The sequence below is a fragment of the Schistocerca gregaria genome, chromosome 8 (assembly GCF_023897955.1).
Source record: "Schistocerca gregaria isolate iqSchGreg1 chromosome 8, iqSchGreg1.2, whole genome shotgun sequence".
Taxonomy (NCBI): domain Eukaryota; kingdom Metazoa; phylum Arthropoda; class Insecta; order Orthoptera; family Acrididae; genus Schistocerca; species Schistocerca gregaria.
The window spans coordinates 186,658,675-186,681,027 of record NC_064927.1 but is presented as its reverse complement, the minus strand read 5'-3'; the positions used below and the strand labels follow the sequence as shown (position 1 = coordinate 186,681,027).

Below are 22,353 nucleotides of genomic sequence, written 5' to 3'. Positions count from 1 at the left end.
TGATGTAGCACGTAGAGCAGTTCAGAAGAAAACAACACGTGACGATAATTTGAATGCCACAATAACAAGTACCACAGTAGCTCTAGCCCTGTTGTGGGCACTTTTCATAATTTTGAGATGGAGAGCCAACCGTTGACATAAACTACCAAAAGTCCAAATTCCAGCAGACTGGATCCCTAGAGCATGGGAGAGTGAGACTGTAACTTTGTAGTGTGAATGCGAAAAAGATGTAAATGGTGTAAATTTTATGTTAAGAGGAAACTAAGTTACGGGACAAGCTGTAAAGATTAAATTACAACAAGAGCAAAACAAATGTAATAAGATTGGTAAGCAAGTAAAAACAATCAGCATAGTAAGTAATACCGGATGCAGTATCTAACCTACGTGAGAGAGCCGCCAGCTGTTTTCTTTATCAAATTTTCTCTGCATTTTTTTTTTCAAATATCTAGTATAATATGAAACTGGTTTTAAGGTCGATACGAGGGACCTGATGTTCATAGATGGAGGGTCTGGCAAGGGGGGGAGGTGGGGGGGGGCGGTCGAGTGGGGGGTGGGGGGGGGGGGGGGAAAGGGTAATGTAGCGTAGCGTATCAACCGTGTATTGACATATTAGTGTGAGCCTGCGATGTGTATTGCGCTAACTACTGATCTGCAAACTCCTCCATTATGTGTTGCACATGCTTCTCTGTGCAGTTCTGCTTTCTGTGAATTAGTGAACTATTACCTATAGGTATGTGGTTCTGGGTTAGCAGTGTTGCTAGTAAACGACCCTTCATGTTAAATAAATCCATAAACCGTAGTAGCTAACCTGCCATTGCTAGCTGATCACTGCCTCACAAGTGACTCACTTTTTCACGTAAGGCTGTAGCATAGACAATTTCCTTGTGGCTCTGGTCACCAACTGAACTATCAATATTTTATTCATATGATACCATCACTGTGGTAATCATTAAGCCCTTTGTCAGACTAACCGTGTCAACGCCGAAGTTGTCCAAGATTACAGGAATCGTAAATTCACCATTACTGTTACTTATGCGGACTACACTTCTGTGCACAAAACAAAGCATTTTGTCTGATTCTACATTTCCACTTCGTAGTTCTACCACGTATAATGCTTCACCTGTTAAATCGGTATCAACAGAAACTTCCTCATACCTACTGGTATTTTGGTATGAGAACCAATCATTAGTGTTCAAAAAATGGTTCAATTTGCTCTAGCACTATGGGACTTAACATCTCAGGTCATCAGTCACCTAGAACTTAGAACTACTTAAACCTAACTAACCTAAAGATATCACACACATCCATGCCCGAGGCAGGATTCGAACCTGCGACCGTAGCGGTCGCGCCGTTCCAGACTGTAGCGCCTAGAACCGCTCGGCCACCCCGGCCAGCATTAGTGTTCGTGCTTGCAGTTTTTACAGCAACACTTTCATGAAGCAAGCGCCTCGCGACACTGCCCTGCTTGAATCTGTATCCTCCAGTTACTGTATACTGTAAAAGATCGGTTTTGGCACTATGTTTGTCGAGAAGTTCCAGCCCAAGAATTGCTGAATACCCTTCATCCACGTATGGTAACACTTCCAGATGCTCATGAAAATCTCTAACTCCGATACTGAAACTGAACAATGCCATAATGGACGACTCTAGATTACTATCGCCAACTCCATGCGATTTATAACGTGGGGCTCCCAATCTCCTCTTGCATACGAGCTCCATACTGATGACTAACATGTGCATACTTGTGTCCACCAGAAATTTATGTTCCTCGTCTCTCACAAAGCCTGACAAGCAGCATTCCGCCTGTGGATCTATATGTGTTATGTCCTATTGGGAACGCCTTCCGACAATTGTAGCACTCCCTTTTCCGTTTAACGGATGCTTCTCTTGATGTTGTTTTCCCTGCCTGCGCTTCCCACAATCTTGTGCCCCGCGCCCAACTTGGCCACAATTATATAGCGTCTAGGCTGCCGACATTGCTTCAGTATGGGAACTTTATATGAACATCTACAACACTTTACTACTACAGAAAGAAAGTGTGTGGTCTTTATGCTTTCTTGTAACACTAGTAACACTATCGGTCTCCTCTGATAGCGTCGCAACCCTAAGAGCGTGACATCTCAGCGGGGATATCACGTAGAAAATCATCCAAGACCCTATTCTCGAAGTCTCGCAGCGAGACTTTATGCATTTCTGCATATTGCGCCAGCTGGTATGTCCGTGCATTGATCTTCCGGATTCTATCTGAAAATGTTTCCATTCCTTCCTTCCGTTTCTGTATTAAGGTCCTCATTTTTTCTCGGAAAAACCTTTTACTGTTTTGCTTCCGATAACGTTGCCGTAAACCGTCAGCTAACTGCTGCAACGTTTCTACTTTACTGTGAACCTTGTGGTACAACACGTATGTACACTCCTGGAAATGGAAAAAAAGAACACATTGACACCGGTGTGTCAGACCCATCATACTTGCTCCCGACACTGCGAGAGGACTGTACAAGAAATGATCACACGCACGGCACAGCGGACACACCAGGAACCGCGGTGTTGGCCGTCGAATGGCGCTAGCTGCGCAGCATATGTGCACCGCCGCCGTCAGTGTCAGCCAGTTTGCCGTGGCATACGGAGCTCCATCGCAGTCTTTAACACTGGTAGCATGCCGCGACAGCGTGGACGTGAACCGTATGTGCAGTTGACGGACTTTGAGCGAGGGCGTATAGTGTGCATGCGGGAGGCCGGGTGGACGTACCACCGAATTGCTCAACACGTGGGGCGTGAGGTCTCCACAGTACATCGATGTTGTCGCCAGTGGTCGGCGGAAGGTGCATGTGCCCGTCGACCTGGGACCGGACCGCAGCGACGCACGGATGCACGCCAAGACTGTAGGATCCTACGAAGTGCCGTAGTGGACCGCACCGCCACTTCCCAGCAAATTAGGGACACTGTTGCTCCTGGGGTATCGGCGAGGACCATTCGCAACCGTCTCCATGAAGCTGGGCTACGGTCCCGCACACCGTTAGGCCGTCTTCCGCTCACGCCCCAACATCGTGCAGCCCGCCTCCAGTGGTATCGCGACAGGCGTGAATGGAGGGACGAATGGAGACGTGTCGTCTTCAGCGATGAGAGTCGCTTCTGCCTTGGTGCCAATGATGGTCGTATGCGTATTTGGCGCCGTGCAGGTGACCGCCACAGTCAGGACTGCATACGACCGAGGCACACAGGGCCAACACCCGGCATCATGGTGTGGGGAGCGATCACCTACACTGGCCGTACACCTCTGATGATCGTCGAGGGGACACTGAATAGTGCACGGTACATCCAAACCGTCATCGAACCCATCGTTCTACCATTCCTAGACCGGCAAGGGAACTTGCTGTTCCAACAGGACAATGCACGTCCGCATGTACCCCGTGCCACCCAACGTGCTCTAGAAGGTGTAAGTCAACTACCCTGGCCAGCAAGATCTCCGGATCTGTCCCCCATTGAGCATGTTTGGGACTGGATGAAGCGTCGTCTCAGGCGGTCTGCACGTCCAGCACGAACGCTGGTCCAACTGAGGCAAGCCGTTCCACAGGACTACATCCAGCATCTCTACTATCGTCTCCATGGGAGAATAGCTGCCTGCATTGCTGCGAAAGGTGGATATACACTGTACTAGTTCCGACATTGTGCATGCTCTGTTGCCTGTGTCTATGTGCCTGTGGTTGTGTCAGTGTGATCATGTGATGTATCTGACCCCAGGAATGTGTCAATAAAGTTTCCCCTTCTTGGGACAATGAATTCACGGTGTTCTTATTTCAATTTCCAGGAGTGTATTTCCTTCGCCCCACAGAGACTAATCTCGCCTGATCAGCCTCTCATTGCGGCAGTGGTCTCAACATTGTCAATGAAAACAGTTTCGTCCTCTGTCGACTTACGAGAAAAATATGTTATCAGCTTAACTGTCAATTGATCAAAAGAAAGAGGGGAGGATACACACTGCCTTGGTTTCCTGAGAGCCCTATTGTAGTTGCCGAACAACAGCTTGTAAAACTTCTACCTGCCTACATAGCTAGTACTTTTCCTGCTGTCGCTGGGAATTAATCGCTGAAAATTCTTGTACCTGCTCCACCAAAGTAGCAACAGCCTCACCCGTAGTAACAGACTGTGTCTGTGGCGTTTGGCGTAATTTATCACTGCCGTTTACAACAAATAAAAATAGGGAAACTGCACCTTCAGCACACAAACAATACTCATTCACTAATGGTTCCTACGTGCCTTTGCCTGACGAGACTCAGAACAATACTGTTCCACATGCCCAAATTGTCTATAAGTATTACACATGAATTTCCTTAACATTTCGTTTAAACTGTTACAAATTCACAGGCTCTTATGCTTTATCAAATAACACCTTAAAGGTCCTACTTATGTCCCTGCGATTTGACAAGGCCGAAAGCAGGTGCACATATACACTCAAAAGGCCTTCAAATAAGAAAAAAAGTCAATCAACTTGCCACTGTATGCTGGTAGTGCTAGATAACGGTTGATGCTGCAGCCGAAACCTTGAGGTGACAGCCAGTTTTGCGTGTCAGGGAGCTGTGGTCGCTTTGCGAACCGGTCATGCATGGAGTGAGTGGTCTAGTTCACGATCTGAAGAGCCAGTGACGCAGCGATATCTGCAGTAACACTTTTTTACCATGCAAATTGTACAGCGTTGTAGGTGTCTTTAGAGCAGTGGCCGGGAATAAACGTGCCTGCCGCGAAGACGTGCTACCGCCTTGTGGGCGAGTCGTGATGTAGCTCCTCATGTCAGCGCTATGGTCGCGGGCTGTGCTGGTGACAGTGAAAGGATGACGGATGTACCGCTGCCGAAGGTCGCACAATACAGTGTGGCTCCCATCTCGTACCCAGTCCGTCACCCTCTCAGATGAAGACCGCCGACTGTGCTCCAGGACGCCCGTAGTCGTGAAGACATTGAACACGGATCAGCCGAGGCGTCAGCAGATGCTCACGAGTAGGTCAGGAGGCCGCCTGGACGCGCCTCGCCTGCTCGTTGTGGAGACGAGTGGTCGCGTATCATCCGTGATGACCCGTAGCGTAGGCGGGCTGGCCGCGCACCGGTCTTCTCCCGACAAGTACTGATCTGGCTACAAAACGTTAGCACTCAACTGTCCATGCAACATGTGATGTATGGCTTCTAGCAAGTTTGACACTACCCCTAGTGCGTCCCACACGCTATTCAATAATGCGTGTAACAGCCTTGTCACTACAATTCCCTTATCCAGTACTTCTGTCCAGCACTCTCAAATTCCGATTCATCGCAAACTCCGACGCTCTAGCATAATCCATTATTCTACTAGTTAATTTGACGAGAGGATGGAGGAGCGCTGAAGATTATCTGCTTTTTAAACTTACCAGACGATGACTCGACGTCAGATAACCCAGACCACGCAAATATGCGACGAAGTTTTAATGATTCCTACGTGACAGAAGCAGTAACTCCTCCCTTCTTGAACGGAGAAGTACAAAGAGCAATTTTCAGAATGAAAAGCCAGAAAGCACCGGACCCGGAATGTATACATCCGGAGACGTTACACCAAGTAGCCGCGCTGATAACGCCTTTCTTGACAAATGTTCTAAATGACGCACTATCGGAAGGGAAAATACTAGCTGCATGGACAACAGCACACATAGTGATGATTAAAAAAAAAAAAAAAGCAGCAGATAAAGATCGCAAAAATCCGATGTCATACAGGCCGATATGACTATTAAACACTTTGGCGAAACTTCAAGAAAGGCTAATATGTGACCGTCTGCAAGCCCACAGAGAGCTACAGGGGCTAAGTGAACGTCAGTACGGTTTTCATAAGAATAACTCAATCGATGACGCCATCAGTCAAGTGCTTCAAATTCTTAGTGATACCGACAGAAAATATGCATTTTCAATACTAATAGATATACAAGGAGCATTTGGCAACATGTGGTGGTCTGGATTATTCTTGCAGCTAAGAGAGGTGCAGGTCCCGGACTCCCTATATAACAGCTTGAAAGACTACTGCCAAGATAGAGTCGCCCAATAGAAAGAAAGCAACAGAAAGGTGGTCAGGAAAATAACAAAAGAATGCTCACAAGTTTCGATCCTAGGGCCTCTACAGTGGGACATTACAATTGTGTCACTTCTCAGCCTTATGGTTCAAATGGTTCAAATGGCTCTGAGCACTATGGGACTTAACATCTGAGGTCATGAGTCCCCTAAACTTAGAACTACTTAAACCTAACTAACCTAAGGACATCACACACATCCATGCCCGAGGCAGGATTCGAACCTGCGACCGTAGCGGTCGCGCTGTTCCAGACTGTACCGCCATGAACCGCTCGGCCACCGCGGCCAGCCGACATCTACTGAAGTCCTATGAGTATCGCTCGGCACATATGCTATTAATATAACAATCTGGTATAGAGCGGCAGCGTTTGGCTTAGACGGGGCCAACATCACAAAGTTCAAGAGATAACTCACAAGGATATCCCGAGAAGACACGATTTAAAACGAAGGAGATTGACAGAATGGCACAGGCAGTGCGACGCCAGTGAAAAGGGAAGGCGCGTACATGAGCTCTTTCCTAATATTGGACAGTGCCTAAAAATGAGACATGCTGACCGAGGTATAGGTATGATGCGCATTTTCTTACGGGTCACGGATCATACCCAATATATTTCAACCGTATAAATCAGTACAGAGCCGCCAATTGCACATGTGGAAACCTGGTCACATCAGAGCATGTCGTTCTCCAGTGCAACAGATACGTCCCAAGTGAGGAACTTCAGCTTCTATAAAAGGTCCTGAAGCGAGCGCTGCGGAACCCTGATAAATGGAAGTTCATCAACGACACAGCTAGCAGAGTCTCAAGTATCCTCAGGGAGGTTCACATGGTTCAAATGGCTCTGAGCACTATGGGACTTAACATCTGAGGTCATCAGTCCCCTAGACCTTAGAACTACTTAAATCTAACTAACCTAAGGACATCACACACATCCGTGCCCGAGGCAGGATTCGAACCTGCGACCGTAGCAGTCGCGCGGTTCCGGACTGAGCGTCTAGAACCGCTTTGCCACCGCGGCCGGCCCTCAGGGAGGAGTACAGAACAGAGAGGCAGCGCCAGGCTGCGCAGTTAGGGCTACGGCCCCGCCAGGACGACAGCGGCAGCGGGGAAACTGAGGGAGACGGCACAGACGAGAGCTACCACGACTTATCAAACCAAGATTAGTAAAGGTGTAATATGACGGTACAACACAGATTTTACAGCTATGATGTACTAATTGTAAGTTTTGTGAACTGACTAATTGTAAAGTTCTATGAAGTGACGCAGTAGTAATATGTTAAGCTTAAACTTGAGTATGAAAAATTTTGATCCTGACTGAATAAATACATATGTATGGCGTCTGTCAGTGTTATGTTTTATGCTGTCACGTCCTGGATTGGTAAGGTTTTTATGTATACAGTGCAAGTAACAACTGAACAACCACATACATATGATCTCCATTAATGTTACGTTTTATACCCACAAAATCGTACATTGGTAAGGTTTCAATGGTTATAATGGAAGTACTAACTCAATGTGAGCATGAACTAAGTCTGTCTCATTTAAAAGTTCGGACTCTTGATAAGTGAACAGTAAAGTGCAATCAATAGTCAAATCAAACGAAAATTTTTATCATTACACTTTTGCATGGTAAGACATAAATATCAAAATTATTAATTAACTTTATGTAATAGCTTATCAACTTTAAAATTAATTGTTCAACTCTATAACTTATTTGTAAAATCTTTGTATATTCATTTTTTAATATGTATGTATGGCTGCAATTAATACTCAGAAAGAGGATATAATGGTTCACCTCCACTTTTATGGGACACGGGCAACGACACATAGAGTACGGTCATATCGCTCTGTGTGTCGGCTAAGAGAACAGCCCATAGGTTAGGAAGGACCCGTCTTATGCACAAAGATGGCGGGTTATTACAAAAAGTAGCAGCAGTGAAGAAAAAAATATAAAAGGTTCGTACAGGAACCGATTTTGTCGTATGAAACAAGGACTGTAATGGCTTGTGATCTATTACTAAGTAGAATTTTCTGCCATATAAATTGTGGAGGAATTTGGTAACACCATACAAAATAGCCAATGCCTCTTTCTGTATTTATGAATAGCCACACTGAGCTTAGGACAACACTGTGGATGCGAAAGCAATAGGCCTGTCTTTATTACCAAATCTGTACGAAAGCATTGCAACCGATGCCGTAAGAGGAAGCGTCAACTTCCAACACAACTGGTTTGTCAGGATCAAAGTGAACCAAGCAGCGATCACTGAACAATGCACCTTTTAGTTTTTGGAAAGCTTCTTGGCACTCACCTTTCCAAACAAAGGGGACGTTCTTGCGACGCAAACAATGCAAACGAGCTGCGATTTGTGTAGCATTCGGTATGAACCGAATATAATAGTTCATTTTCCCTAAAACCCACTGCAATTCTGTGACATTGTGAGGAACTGGCAGATCACGTATGGCTAACAAATGTGACTGTAGAGGATGTACACCTTGACTGTTTATGACTTGACCAAGATACTGGAACTCAGGTTTAAACAATCATGCTTGTCCAGTCTACACTGTAGTCCGGCATAAAATAATGCACGAAACAAAGCACGCAAACTTGCAATGTGTTCTCGAAGTGTACGACCTGCTGCGCCAATATCGTCCAAATACTTTGAACAGATTGGTACTTACGCAGTCAGCTGTTCCAAATACCGTTGGAAAATGGCGGGTGCGGAAGCACTGCCAAAAGGCAAACGAAAATATTTCAACAACACCAAATGAGTGTGCACAACACACACTTTTCGAGATTCTTCATCTAATGGTATTTGAAGATATGCGTCGCGCAAATCAATTTTTGAACAGTAGCGTCCAGTGACTAATCTGTCCATGAGATCCTCTGGGCGTGGCAACGGACAAGTATCAACTACAGTTTGGGGTTTGACTGAAGGCTTGGGGAGCAAAACCAGTGGACTTGCCCATTGACTAGCTTATATGGGCGCAATAACTCCGCTGTCTTGCAATTCTTTAAGTACAGCAGCGACTTTGCAATGGGAAAAGTTCTGACCCAGAAAAATTTAGGCTGAGTATTGTCTTTCTTAGTAATATGGGCAACAAAATTGTTATCCTCGCCTAAATCTTCAGAAAGAAGTTCAGGGAATTCTTTCAGCAAGCTAGCTGCACTGTCTTTTGCATTGAATGCAGTCACTGGCAATACATTGTTCTGAATGATAAAGCCAAACAAATAAAATGAATCAAGGCCAAATATGTCCTCACAATCGCGTGATTGTAGCATAGTGAAAGTCACAATTCGCGTATGCCAGGCATACATGGCAGGAAAAGTATATTTTCCGAAAATGGAAATGCCTTGTCCATTATGAGTCGTAGAGTGCATGCTAGTTTTACACAGGCCGGTCCCGAACAAGGTACAACTCAACCCAACAAATTGACGGCTGCTCAGATTTATCGGCCGACAGGGAATCTGAATCTTACTGATCTAGTATTTGCACTACATGCTGAAATGACGGATCTGACTGTTTCAGAATTGGTTCTCTAAGTCTGACAACAGTTACATGTACAAGAGCGCATCACGCAACATATCTTAATTTAAGCACCACAAGCACATCTAAATTTGCAGTTCCTCGTCATACCCTGCAAATCTTTTACTCACTCGCGATAAGTTTGTTCCGATCGTTTCTTGCAATCAAAGAATTGGTACCGAGCTGCTACCAAATTCACTTGTTGGTCATAATATTTAGTTAGCGAATGCACAACCTGTTCACAGGAAAATTCACTCGGAGTTGCGTTAGGTAACAATTTCTGAATGAGGCGAAAAACTACACTTCCTACTGTTGACAAAAAGTGATGTAGTTTCACAGTATCTGGTACATTGTGAGCAATTATGTGGGCTTCAGACTGTTGCAACCACTCGAGCAACTCCCCGTCTTTTTCGTTAAACTGGCGAAATGGTGGCATAGCACTTGGAGCTACTAACATTGCTGGCGGCGCTGTAGTGGTGGCTTGATCTGAAGGAGCTGATGTATCGTGTTTAGCAGCGTCGATATTTGCAGTATCTGAAACTGAAACATCTATGTTAGCTGCGTTGCATCTATAGCTTGGAGCCAAGGTGTCTGAGCAGGGGCTGGGAGAGGTGGGTTACTCATATTGGAAGAGACAAATGCAATAAACAGACAAGGCAAACAAGAAAATAAGCGCGCAGGCAAAGAAAATTCCCGCAACGCCCACCTGAAAACAATGATTAATAAAAACACTATTAAAGCAAGTAAACACACCTCTGCAAAGAAAATACAAAATTAAATTAAGGCGCCAGCAAAATACAAAAGAAAATCCGTGGCCGCCTTGCACTGGGTTTGTCTTAAGACTCATTGCCAATGTTGAATCCCGCCTAGTTGTCAAAGATGGGGTGTCCAGGATAGCAGCTTCTCGGATCACTAGACAACAATTTAAGCAAATCGTATTAATAAGTTTTATTAAGAAAAGTACGTGACAATACTTAACTTTGTGTTAAACAGATGTGTCGCAACCAAAGGGCGACAGACAAAATAAACAATGTTCTCCGCCGGCCGGAGTGGCCGTACGGTTCTAGGCGCTACAGTCTGGAACCAGGCTACCGCTACGGTCGCAGGTTCGAATCCTGCCTCGGGCGTGGACGTGTGTGATGTCCTTAGGTTAGTTAGGTTTAATTAGTTCTAAGTTGTAGGCGACTGATGACCTCAGAAGTTAAGCCGCATAGTGCTCAGTGCCATTTTTTGAAACAACGTTCTCCAGTATATACCATTCATAGGTCGCTGGTCTTTAAGTGCCTAATCTAGATGCTGCAGTAGAACTGGGACATGACCAGTTTGGTGGTGGTGGTGGTTCTTAGTGTTTAACATCCCGTCGACAACGAGGTCATTAGAGACGGAGCGCAAGCTCGGGTTACGGACGGATTGGGAAGGAAAGCGGCCGTGCCCTTTCAAAGGAACCATCCCGGCATTTGCCTGAGACGATTGAGGGAAATCACGGAAAACCTAAATCAGGATGGCCGGAGACGGGATTGAACCGTCGTCCTCCCGAATGCGAGTCCAGTGTGCTAACCACTGCACCACCTCGCTCGGTCACGACCAGTTGGCGTGGCGCTTATGTCTTCTTCGCATAGAGGCCGCTGCTGTCGCGTTGTCGTACTGGAGAGGGGTCGGTCAGTGTGCAATTGTCTGACGTCTTCTTCATAGCCCTCTCTTTTATCTCGTTTCCGACTGACGTGCCAGCACTTCACTTTATGTCATAGCATATACGATTTCTGTTCACTTAGCAACTTAACATATTCCTAACTGTACTACTACTTGTTTCACTCCATCACTGGCCTGCGGATGAGGACGACTAGTTCTTAACTTATTCACATGCAATGTCTAACACAGCTGCTTCAAAAAATTTGACATGAATTTCATACCCTGGTTCATAATTATCGTATCTAGTACTCCACTCTTCAACAAGCAGTGGTTAACCACTGCTTGTGCGATAACTGCCTGCTGGTTTGGCAAAGCAACCATCTTCATGTACTATGAAATGTTAATGTAAATTGGTTCGCTGCAGGCATAAAACTGAATGGTCCTAATACACTCCTGGAAATGGAAAAAAGAACACATTGACACCGGTGTGTCAGACCCACCATACTTGCTCCGGACACTGCGAGAGGGCTGTACAAGCAATGATCACACGCACGGCACAGCGGACACACCAGGAACCGCGGTGTTGGCCGTCGAATGGCACTAGCTGCACAGCATTTGTGCACCGCCACCGTCAGTGTCAGCCAGTTTGCCGTGGCATACGGAGCTCCATCGCAGTCTTTAACACTGGCAGCATACCGCGACAGCGTGGACGTGAACCGTATGTGCCGTTGACGGACTTTGAGCGAGGGCGTATAGTGGGCATGCGGGAGGCCGGGTGGACGTACCGCCGAATTGCTCAACACGTGGGGCGTGAGGTCTCCACAGTACATCGATGTTGTCGCCAGTGGTCGGCGGAAGGTGCACGTGCCCGTCGACCTGGGACCGGACCGCAGCGACGCACGGATGCACGCCAAGACCGTAGGATCCTACGCAGTGCCGTAGAGGACCGCACCGCCACTTCCCAGCAAATTAGGGACACTGTTGCTCCTGGGGTATCGGCGAGGACCATTCGCAACCGTCTCCATGAAGCTGGGCTACGGTCCCGCACACCGTTAGGCCGTCTTCCGCTCACGCCCCAACATCGTGCAGCCCGCCTCCAGTGGTGTCGCGACAGGCGTGAATGGAGGGACGAATGGAGACGTGTCGTCTTCAGCGATGAGAGTCGCTTCTGCCTTGGTGCCAATGATGGTCGTATGCGTGTTTGGCGCCGTGCAGGTGAGTGCCACTATCAGGACTGCATACGACCGAGGCACACAGGGCCAACACCCGGCATCATGGTGTGGGGAGCGATCTCCTACACTGGCCGTACACCTCTGGTGATCGTCGAGGGGACACTGAATAGTGCACGGTACATCCAAACCGTCATCGAACCCATCGTTCTACCATTCCTAGACCGGCAAGGGAACTTGCTGTTCCAACAGGACAATGCCTGTCCGAATGTATCCCGTGCCACCCAACGTGCTCTAGAAGGTGTAAGTCAACTACCCTGGCCAGCAAGATCTCCGGATCTGTCCCCCATTGAGCATGTTTGGGACTGGATGAAGCGTCGTCTCACGCGGTCTGCACGTCCAGCACGAACGCTGGTCCAACTGAGGCGCCAGGTGGAAATGGCATGGCAAGCCGTTCCACAGGACTACATCCAGCATCTCTACGATCGTCTCCATGGGAGAATAGCAGCCTGCATTGCTGCGAAAGGTGGATATACACTGTACTAGTGCCGACATTGTGCATGCTCTGTTGCCTGTGTCTATGTGCCTGTGGTTCTGTCAGTGTGATCATGTGATGTATCTGACCCCAGGAATGTGTCAATAAAGTTTCCCTTTCCTGAGACAATGAATTCACGGTGTTCTTATTTCAATTTCCAGGAGTGTATATCAACCCCAAACTTTTCAAAAAGTTTTGATGCTTCTGATAGCCTGAGCAATGATACTTGTTTATGATTCAAGTCACCTCAGTATGCACACTGTATTAAGCTCCCCATGCATTTATCCACATCTGCTTTCCTTTCTCTCCACCAGTGTCTCTTGGCCACTCTTGTTGGTTGCTCTGCACACTCCATGATCAGATAACAAATGATTATGTGGTTGTTTTAAAATCTCGTCCCCGGCTTCACTGGTACTGTTACCCATGGCCCTAGCATCATTTCCTTGGACAATAGTTTCTCAAATGTGCTAAACTGCAATTGTCTCATGTACTGTTTACAGTGACTGTCAGCACTCTGCCCTGCCTACTGCTCTGCAAGACCACATGACCCAGAACTTTCAACACCGCTATCTTCGTGTTTAATGCACATGCAATCCCAAGCTTCTTCCCTTGCTTGTGTGCTACTTTGTAATCAAACTCGCTAAGTCTGAGAGCCCACCTTGTTGGCCTGTTCGATGGATCCTTCAGTCCCAATAACTGTTTCACTAGTGATCTGTCACTATCCGAAAGGTTTCCCATAAACATCACATGTAAAATATGTGTCACCATAAATTATGTTCAACATTTCTTTCTCCATCGTTGAATAGTTCTTCTCTATGCATTTATCTGTCTCGATGTAGAGGTTATAGCAAGCTCTCCGCTATTAATCTCCTGACTTAAAAGATAGCTCCAAGTGTGTTTAGTTGCAGCATATGATAGTAAAACTGCTTCCGAAACTCTGAAAAAACTAAAAAAAGGTTTGATATCGAAATTGTCTTTAATTCTTCAAGTGCACTCTAACACTCTTCCTTCCACATGAGCTTCACACCTTTCCTTAGCATCTCCATCATTGGCTGTGCTATGTCAGCAAATCCATTCATGAATTGCCTGCAGTAATTTGAGATCCCTAAATAGATTGCAGGCCCTTAATCGATTTAGGCACTGGGGACTCTAGTACAGCTTGTGCTAAATTTGGGTATGTCATGACTCTGTCCATACTTATTACGTGGGCTAAATACCCCACCCCTTCTAAGGCAAAATATATCAGATCTGCAGCCCTCAATCTCTTAAATTGTTCTTTCGGAAGTTGTCTATGCTGCTCCATTTACTTTTAGAATACGATGATATCTTCCAGGTAAACTAGACACTGACAATGTTTCAAACCTCTCAACACACCGTCCAGTAACCTCTGAAACATTGTAGGTACATTTTTTAATCCAGCAGCATTCTCCTGAGTTAATGTTGTCCCCAAGGTATCAAAAATGCTGTCTACGGCCGGTCTTCAGAAACAACTTCCAATTGATGGTAATCAATCCTCAAATCCATAGTCGAAAAGTACTGATATTCTTATCGATGGTCTCCATAACGTTAGTGGTGGAGTATGTGTTTGTTACCATCTTGCTATTCAGATGACGGTAATCACAGCAGAAACTGTATTGTCTAGAACTGACAGCAGGCTTTAATGATACAACCACAATTCTTGCACTCCATGGACTAGTATTCTATTATTCCACCAGCTAACTGTTGGTTAATAATATCTTCCATAACTGGCTGTAAATACCTGGGAACATTATATGGTTTCTTATACCGGTGCTTCATTCTCTGTTAGTATTTAGTGTTAAGCCTGGAATCACAGAAAAAACCAAATTCTCAAATTCTGTCAGCAATTCTTCCATCCATTCTCTCTCCTATTCTCTTTAGACGCTCCAATTTACTACGTAATGCAGTCTTAATCGTGGCTTTCGGGTGCTTGTGATACATGCTCCTCATCCACTACTCATCCTTGTCTGGAATGTCTAAACTTGCTGTTAACACATCTTTCCTTAACTTCAGTTCCTTGGCGCCAAAATTATCTGTATTTATGCGTACCACACTTCCACCAGTCCTCTCTTGTAGGTGTACTACAGTTCTCTTAACAGAGCAACTTCCTGGATCCAGTATATCATGCTTTTCCAGAGGCCCTACAATACACAACATAGATAGATAGATCTGGCTTTCCAAAGCGACTGCCCAATGCCACCAGGCACACAGTCATTCGAATCAAGCCTTAGTGGAGCTCAGCTGGTTTGTCCAATATGTTAGACGCCCAATGCGACAGTTCTAAACTGGGAACAGCTTCCCCTAGCTGAAATATCAGTCCACTAAGTTATACTGTATGTTTCTAAACATCAGCTTCAGTAACATATTGATACAAAAAGTCTAAACCAAGATCATGATGCAGTCCTCGCTTGCATGTGATACCACCTCATCACTCTGCTTAAACCAAACAATCCCACATCATTATCTTCATCCACACACAATCCGTAGCGTGGCAGGGTCTGTTACCTTTGACCTAGTAAGTTCTACCGGTAGATGACACATGATTTTTGTGTCTAACAAAAACTTGTACTCTTTACCTAGGAAACACCTGTTACTACACTTTCCACCTCTGCATACATGTTTGTTACACTTCATTTAATAGGAATGCCTTTAGACGGACTTCAGGTTCCACTTGCTTTTAACGGCCAGTTACCACATTCTCTTTCACCCCTACGTCTGTTACCAAAATTGAGCCATTAATACCTCTCGGTTGATCTATTTCCTTGTGAATGGCGACACTGCCTCACAAATGTCCTTTCTATCCACACCTGTAACACTTAATATTTGCAGATAATACTCTTGATCTATCTACATCTACATGACTACTCTGCAATTCACATTTAAGTGCTTGGCAGAGGGTTCATCGAACCACAATCATACTATCTCTTTACTATTCCACTCCCGAACAGCGAGCGGGAAAAACGAACCTAAACCTTTGTGTTCGAGCTCTGATTTCTCTTATTTTATTTTGATGATCATTCCTACCTATGTAGGTTGGGCTCAACAAAATATTTTCGCATTCGGAAGAGAAAGTTGGTGACTGAAATTTCGTAAAAAGGTCTCGCCGCGACGAAAAACGTCTATGCTGTAATGACTTCCATCCCAACTGGTGTATCATATCTGCCACACTCTCTCCCCTATAACGTGATAATACAAAACGAGCTGCCCTTTTTTGCACCCTTTCGATGTCCTCCGTCAATCCCACCTGGTAAGGATCCCACACCGCGCAGCAATATTCTAACAGAGGACGAACGAGTGTAGAGTAAGCTGTCTCTTTAGTGGACTTGTTGCATCTTCTAAGTGTCCTGCCAATGAAACGCAACCTTTGGCTCGCCTTTCTGACAATATTATCTATGTGGTCCTTCCAACTGAAGTTGTTCGTAATCTATGTCCTGCCTTTGCTGATGAGTCAGTTTCTTCGTATTACATCGCCAACCTAATAGCAGACTGGAGATCCTTTACCTATACGCACCTCTCTTGACATGTACGACAGTAATCCCCTCAGAAAACCATCGCGCGTCCTCTGCTCAGCTCCTTGCAACAAAACGGCGTTTGCTGCAGCACTATGCCCTAACTTGTTCGTATTTTCACTTCCTTTCCTTACCCTGTCTGCGAAATCTTCCTCAGTTTCTCCATGCATTTTCACAATAGTGCTCAACTTTTCCAAAAATACCGCTCACTATTCTGCTTTTGTATCTTCGAAAAGCCCCCTCTCCAATTGCTCAAAGCTTGCTGTATTCTTTAAAGCTCCCGTTTACCTCAAACACACCTTCGCCTCTCCCATTAGTAGCAATTTTTTATGCAAACCAGTTGAGTTTCAGCACAACCAGCCTACTCTGCTGACGTCTTAAGGCCCTCTAAAATCGACCTCACAACCTCAGATACTTTCCAGAAAAGAGAAAAGGTAGCCCTTAAGCAGCTGGATCCACTTTATGCTGCGATAAGTAAAGCAATGATAACTGTTCATCTGTAAACTGCCCACGTAACTGTGAATTATACACTGTCAGATGCACTGCCTTCCAGAACCAGAAAACCTGTCATTCTGAGTCTGCCATGGCGATACTCTTACTCTCCTTGACACACAATAACATAAAAAAATGCAGCTCCAAACGGTCATCACAGGTTAGTCCATCAGTCGTATCATGAACCACCCAGATTCTCTGTGCTGCCTTGCAATATGACCATAGTGAAGACATGAACAACAGGTTAGAGACTCTGCCTCTGGGTATAGCGCGGTGTGCCCAAGTAAGTTACAATGGACACACCTTGCAGATACCAAATCTGCTCTCTATAATCACACTTGAACTCAGATAAATCAATCGGCTTCTCCAGCCTATTACAGTGAAAGTCACGCTTCCCGTTCATGCCTGTTACACACTATAAAACATAACGAAATTATACGTCGCTCACCGCACTGTGTTGACACCGTAGGTTGTGATCCCCGTCATGCTGTGAGAAGAAGATTTTGCAAAATCTACCACAAAACCATAGTGGCCCCCAGTGCAGGGAGGAGTGGCTCTGAGTGTGAGGGGATAGTATAGGTAAGGTTGCAACACAGGAGGCTCCGCGAAAAGGCCGACGCAAATGTAACCAATTCGTTATTGATGCATTTGCACTGCTTGATAAACCAGGTTATTCCAAATGGTTCAAATGGCTCTGAGTACTATGGGACTTAACATATGTGGTCATCAGTCCCCTAGAACTTAGAACTACTTAAACCTAACTGACCTAAGGGACATCACACACATCCATGCCCGAGGCAGGATTCGAACCTGCGACCGTAGCGGTCGTGTGGCTACAGACTGAAACGCTTAGAGCCACTCGGCCACATCGGCCTGCAAACCAGGTTAGTGACCAGCCGCCACTATATTACTCCGGGTTGGCTTCCTATGTGCCCCACAATACTGACACCGGACCTCCACCGAGCACAGACGGCCTCGTTACGTATGCAAACTGCATGACTCATGCGCCAGAGTAATGTGTTCAATGATGCTGCATCTACCATGTCCCAAGACGACACCTGGCTGTGTCACCGCGAGGGTGCCCACCCTGCTGAGATACCCACCCAACTAGTCTCTATGGGGTGTGATCCGCTGCCTCTTGAGCAGGAGTTGGCTGTGCTGCTACAGATGACATGACATTGCTATCTGCACTTTGGCACTAAGTTCTGGAGTGCGGGGAGGACGAAGAGGGGAGACTTAGTACTTAGCGCTGTTACCCTGCAGTGGCTTTGAAATAGTGACTTCTGCAGGGGGAAGGTCCATATGGCGTCCTCGTCCGACACAGCCCTATCATCCTGTTAATGCTGAGAGACTAAGAATAATGTCATTACAAAAATATCCATTACTTATAGTAGTCTGTCGCGTATTGCTGTCAGACATGCCTCTATCAATCACTTATCCTAAAATACCACACTCACTGTCAATGTGGAAAACTACCTTGCCTCCTGCTGCACTAGTACCGCTGATTTCCTTGTTGAAGCAAGCTAAACAGCCTCAGATTTGTTGGCCTTGTTGAATTATTAATGTGATAAAATCCCACACATGCTTGCTGTTAGCACTGCTGCATTACACAGCTCAGGCTCACATTAATATACGCATGTATGGTCTGTATACTACAAATGGAAGAAATAAGGACAAAGCAAATTTGTACATACTGGTCCAGCTAACAGTGGTAGGAATGAACAGTTAACATCAATATCATAAGGTTCTCCTTTCTCTAGCAAGATAAATAACATTAGATAAATGGGTGCAGGTAAAGACACGAGAGGTGTTAATAATTTCTGAACATGTAGATGCTCAAGTTTTTTATGTCACTCAGGGACTTACAAGAGTGTTTGAAGCAAAATATCACAATTTGTCCAGTCAGAGAAGTGGCAGCACACACATAGCATGCAAATAGCACCTGGAGGGGAAAAGGAATGGAGTATCAGAAAGCAGTATTGATACCACAATCTCATTTTCAGAAGACAGAATGACATTGGATATACTCAGTTTTTGCACTGGAAACTGTAATCATGAATTGCTATAAAAATGGAAAAAAATCAGTGCATGGTAAAGTTTAAGTTAAGTAGTAGTGATATTTTGGTAAATGTCCGACTTGTGACATAGCCAAACCGAACTTCCACCTCCCAGCTACACTCACATGTTCTGCTATATTCTAACTAAATCATTCTGCATTGTGTTAGGCGGAGAAACCGTTAGAAGTATCGCCAAAGCAAAATCTAACTAACTTACCAAAACTCTCAGTCCTGATCTCATACACTCTTTAAGCACAAGGATAGAAACTCAGTTAGGCAGAATGTTCACGGGACTAATGTTGTAACATATTCAGCAATATCAAGAAAACCGACGTTGAAATATGGAAACCATAAGCATTACAACCACTAGTCTTGCCGTGTTTCCGACAACAATTTGCGAATTTTACTTCTAACTCAGATACAGAAGTATCGATTTTCCAGAGTTGTACCTGTTGAGTTATTAACTAACGTAATCCGATAAATGTAGACTAAGAATACTGCAAAATTAGTATAACTTGTGAAACCGGAAATAAGGATAATGTAGCATAACGGTAAATAATGTTTCAGCAAACTGAAACTTAAGATTAATGATATAGAATTGCGAAACTAAGAGACAGTCCACGTAAGTGCTCCTATGAGCAAACAAGTTGGTAGAATGGGCATAATGTGGGATTATATAGGTAGATCTACGAGATTAATGCACAGGATAATGAAAGGCAAAGTTTGAAGAATTTTTCGAAACAGGCGAGGAGTGTAGGACAGCAGAATAATTTTATTGTACATGTTTAAATTTTTTAAGAGTTCTATCAGGAGAACTGAGAACGGAGAAAGTTAACTTCCGGTCTTTCCGACAGTCGGAGTATCGACAAGGTGTACCGCCAGTGCAACAGACCACGGAGCGAGACAGAAAGAAATACAAGATTAGTCATGCTACGTAAAAAGGCACTGTGAAATAATGCTACGTGATTTCGTCGCCCGAGTGGCAATGCACAATCAAACGTAGGCGGAAAGAACTGAGCTCAGCTAACCACAATAATTACTTAATTACCATAGCAAGGAGCACTAATGGCCGGCCGCGGTGGCCGAGTGGTTCTAGGCGCTTCAGTCCGGAACCACACGGCTGCTAAGGTCCTAGGTTCGACTCCTGTCTCGGGCATGGACGTGTGTGATGTCTTTAGTTTAGTTAGGTTTACGTAGTTCAAAGTCTAGGGGACTGATGACCTCCAATGTCAAGTCCCATAGTGCTTAGAGCCATATGAACCATATATAGCACTAATGGTGTAAGTAGGCTGTTTAGGTTTTTTTATTGGTAACGCCACATACCGCTCTGTATGAAAAATCACTGGCTGTGCTGTGTGCAGTCTGTGGCTGGTTGGCATTATTGTAATACTCGCCATTGTAGCGTTGGGCAGTTGGCTGTTAACAGCGCCTAGCGTTGCGCAGTTGGAGGTGATCCGCCAGCAGTGGTGGACGTGGGGAGAGAGATGGCGGAGTTTTGTAATCTATAAGACAAGATGTCATGAACTGCTATATGTATTATGACTATTAAGGTAAATACATTGTTTGTTCTCTATCAAAATCTTTCATTTGCTAACTATGCCTGTCAGTAGTTAGTGCCTTCAGTAGTTTGAATCTTTTATTTAGCTGGCAGTAGTGGCTCTCGCTGTATTGCAGTAGTTCGAGTAACCAAGATTTTTGGTGAGGTAAGTGATTTGTGAAAGGTATAGGTTAATGTTAGTCAGGGCCATTCTTTTGTAGGGATTTTTGAAAGTCAGATTGCGTTGCGCTAAAAATATTGTGTGTCAGTTTAAGCACAGTCATGTACAATTTTTCTAAGGGGAGGTTTCAATGGATCTGATAAATGAGGGCAAATGTGCTCATACACCCAGAGCAAAAATGTCATAGGCACAGGCTCCGCCCCTAAAGACACATTCAGTCACACTACTATTCTGACAGTGTGGCTAGAACCAGAGGGAGTGTCGTTCTACCGAAGTTTAGTGAAAGCACAACAAATTGATTTATTATGACTTGCCTGCTTCCACCTTGCTGATTTCCACCCTGCTGGAGCTGATAAATGAGGGAAAATGTGCTCACACACCCAGAACCACATTGTCATAGGCGCACACATTCAGTCGTACTGCTATTCTGACTGTGTGGCTAGAACCAGAGGGAATGTCGTTCTACTGAAATTTAGTGAAAGCGCAACAAATTGACTGATTATGACTAGCCTACTTCCACCTTGCTGACTTCAACAACGATATGCAATCAACCTGGCGCACATCACAGCCACGGTCTGAAGTTACTGCCCACTAGATCATTGCAGATGAAAAGACTGTTGTGCAGCCGGCCGGAGTGGCCGTGCGGTTCTAGGCGCTACAGTCTGGAACAGAGCGACCGCTACGCTCGAAGGCTCGAATACTGCCTCGGGCATGGATGTGTGTGGTGTCCTTAGGTTAGTTAGGTTTAAGTAGTTCTAAGTTCTAGGCGACTGATGATCTCAGAAGTTAAGTCGCGTAGTGCTCAGAGCCACTTGAACCATTTGAGCTGTTGTGCAGCCAGCTCTCTTAGCTAGGTGTCATCACGGATGATCTGCAACCAGTCATCTCCACATTAACCAGTCGAGGCGCTTGCAGGCGGCCTCCTGGCCGACTCGTGAGCATCGGCTGCAGTCTTGGTTGGTCCGTGTTGGATGTCTTCACGACAACCGGAATCCTGGACCACAGTTTGCACTCTCCATCTAAGAGCGCGAGGAGCTGGCTACCAGTGTTGAGACGAGAGTCGCACTATATTGCAGGACATTTGGCAGCGGTACACCCATCACCTCTTCGCTGTCACCAGCGCAGTTTGCGGTCATGGCATTGACCTTCGGAGCTATGTCACGACTCGCCGGCGAGACATCAGCACTTCTTCGCGGTATGCTTGGTTACGTCCGACTGCGGCCACTAACCTGAAGAGACTTATAACTCTGTACACTTCTCACGATAAATAAACGCTATTGTAGATATCGCTGTGTCACTGACACCTCCAAAAATGAACTGGATTACTCACCCACTGCATTCAGTGAACACGTAGACGAGATGCATTTCGGCTAATACTTCAACAGTAAACCTGTTCTTACTGGTGTGTTTCACTTTTAATGTACAACTAACACTGCCAGAAAATAAAATACAATATAGGACCACTCAGTATTTAATGTGTGGTTGAGGATCAGTAGTAACTTAGGCCTTAATGTTGTCAACAGCAGGTACCGTCAGTGAATGGAACAAGTTTGTTTCCAAACAAGACACACAGCACATGCTGTTGACATTTGTACTGTTGTCTAGATATTTCCAATATAATATAG

The 22,353-nt window shown here is 45.4% G+C and overlaps 1 non-coding gene across 1 annotated transcript; it reads right to left on the bottom strand.

Moving 5' to 3' along the window:
• Window positions 1-11,103: 11,103 nt before the first annotated feature.
• On the bottom strand, window positions 11,104-11,176 carry Trnaa-cgc (transfer RNA alanine (anticodon CGC)). The gene has a single exon. It is a non-coding gene; the product is annotated as a tRNA-Ala (tRNA).
• Between the last annotated feature and the right edge of the window lie 11,177 nt (window positions 11,177-22,353).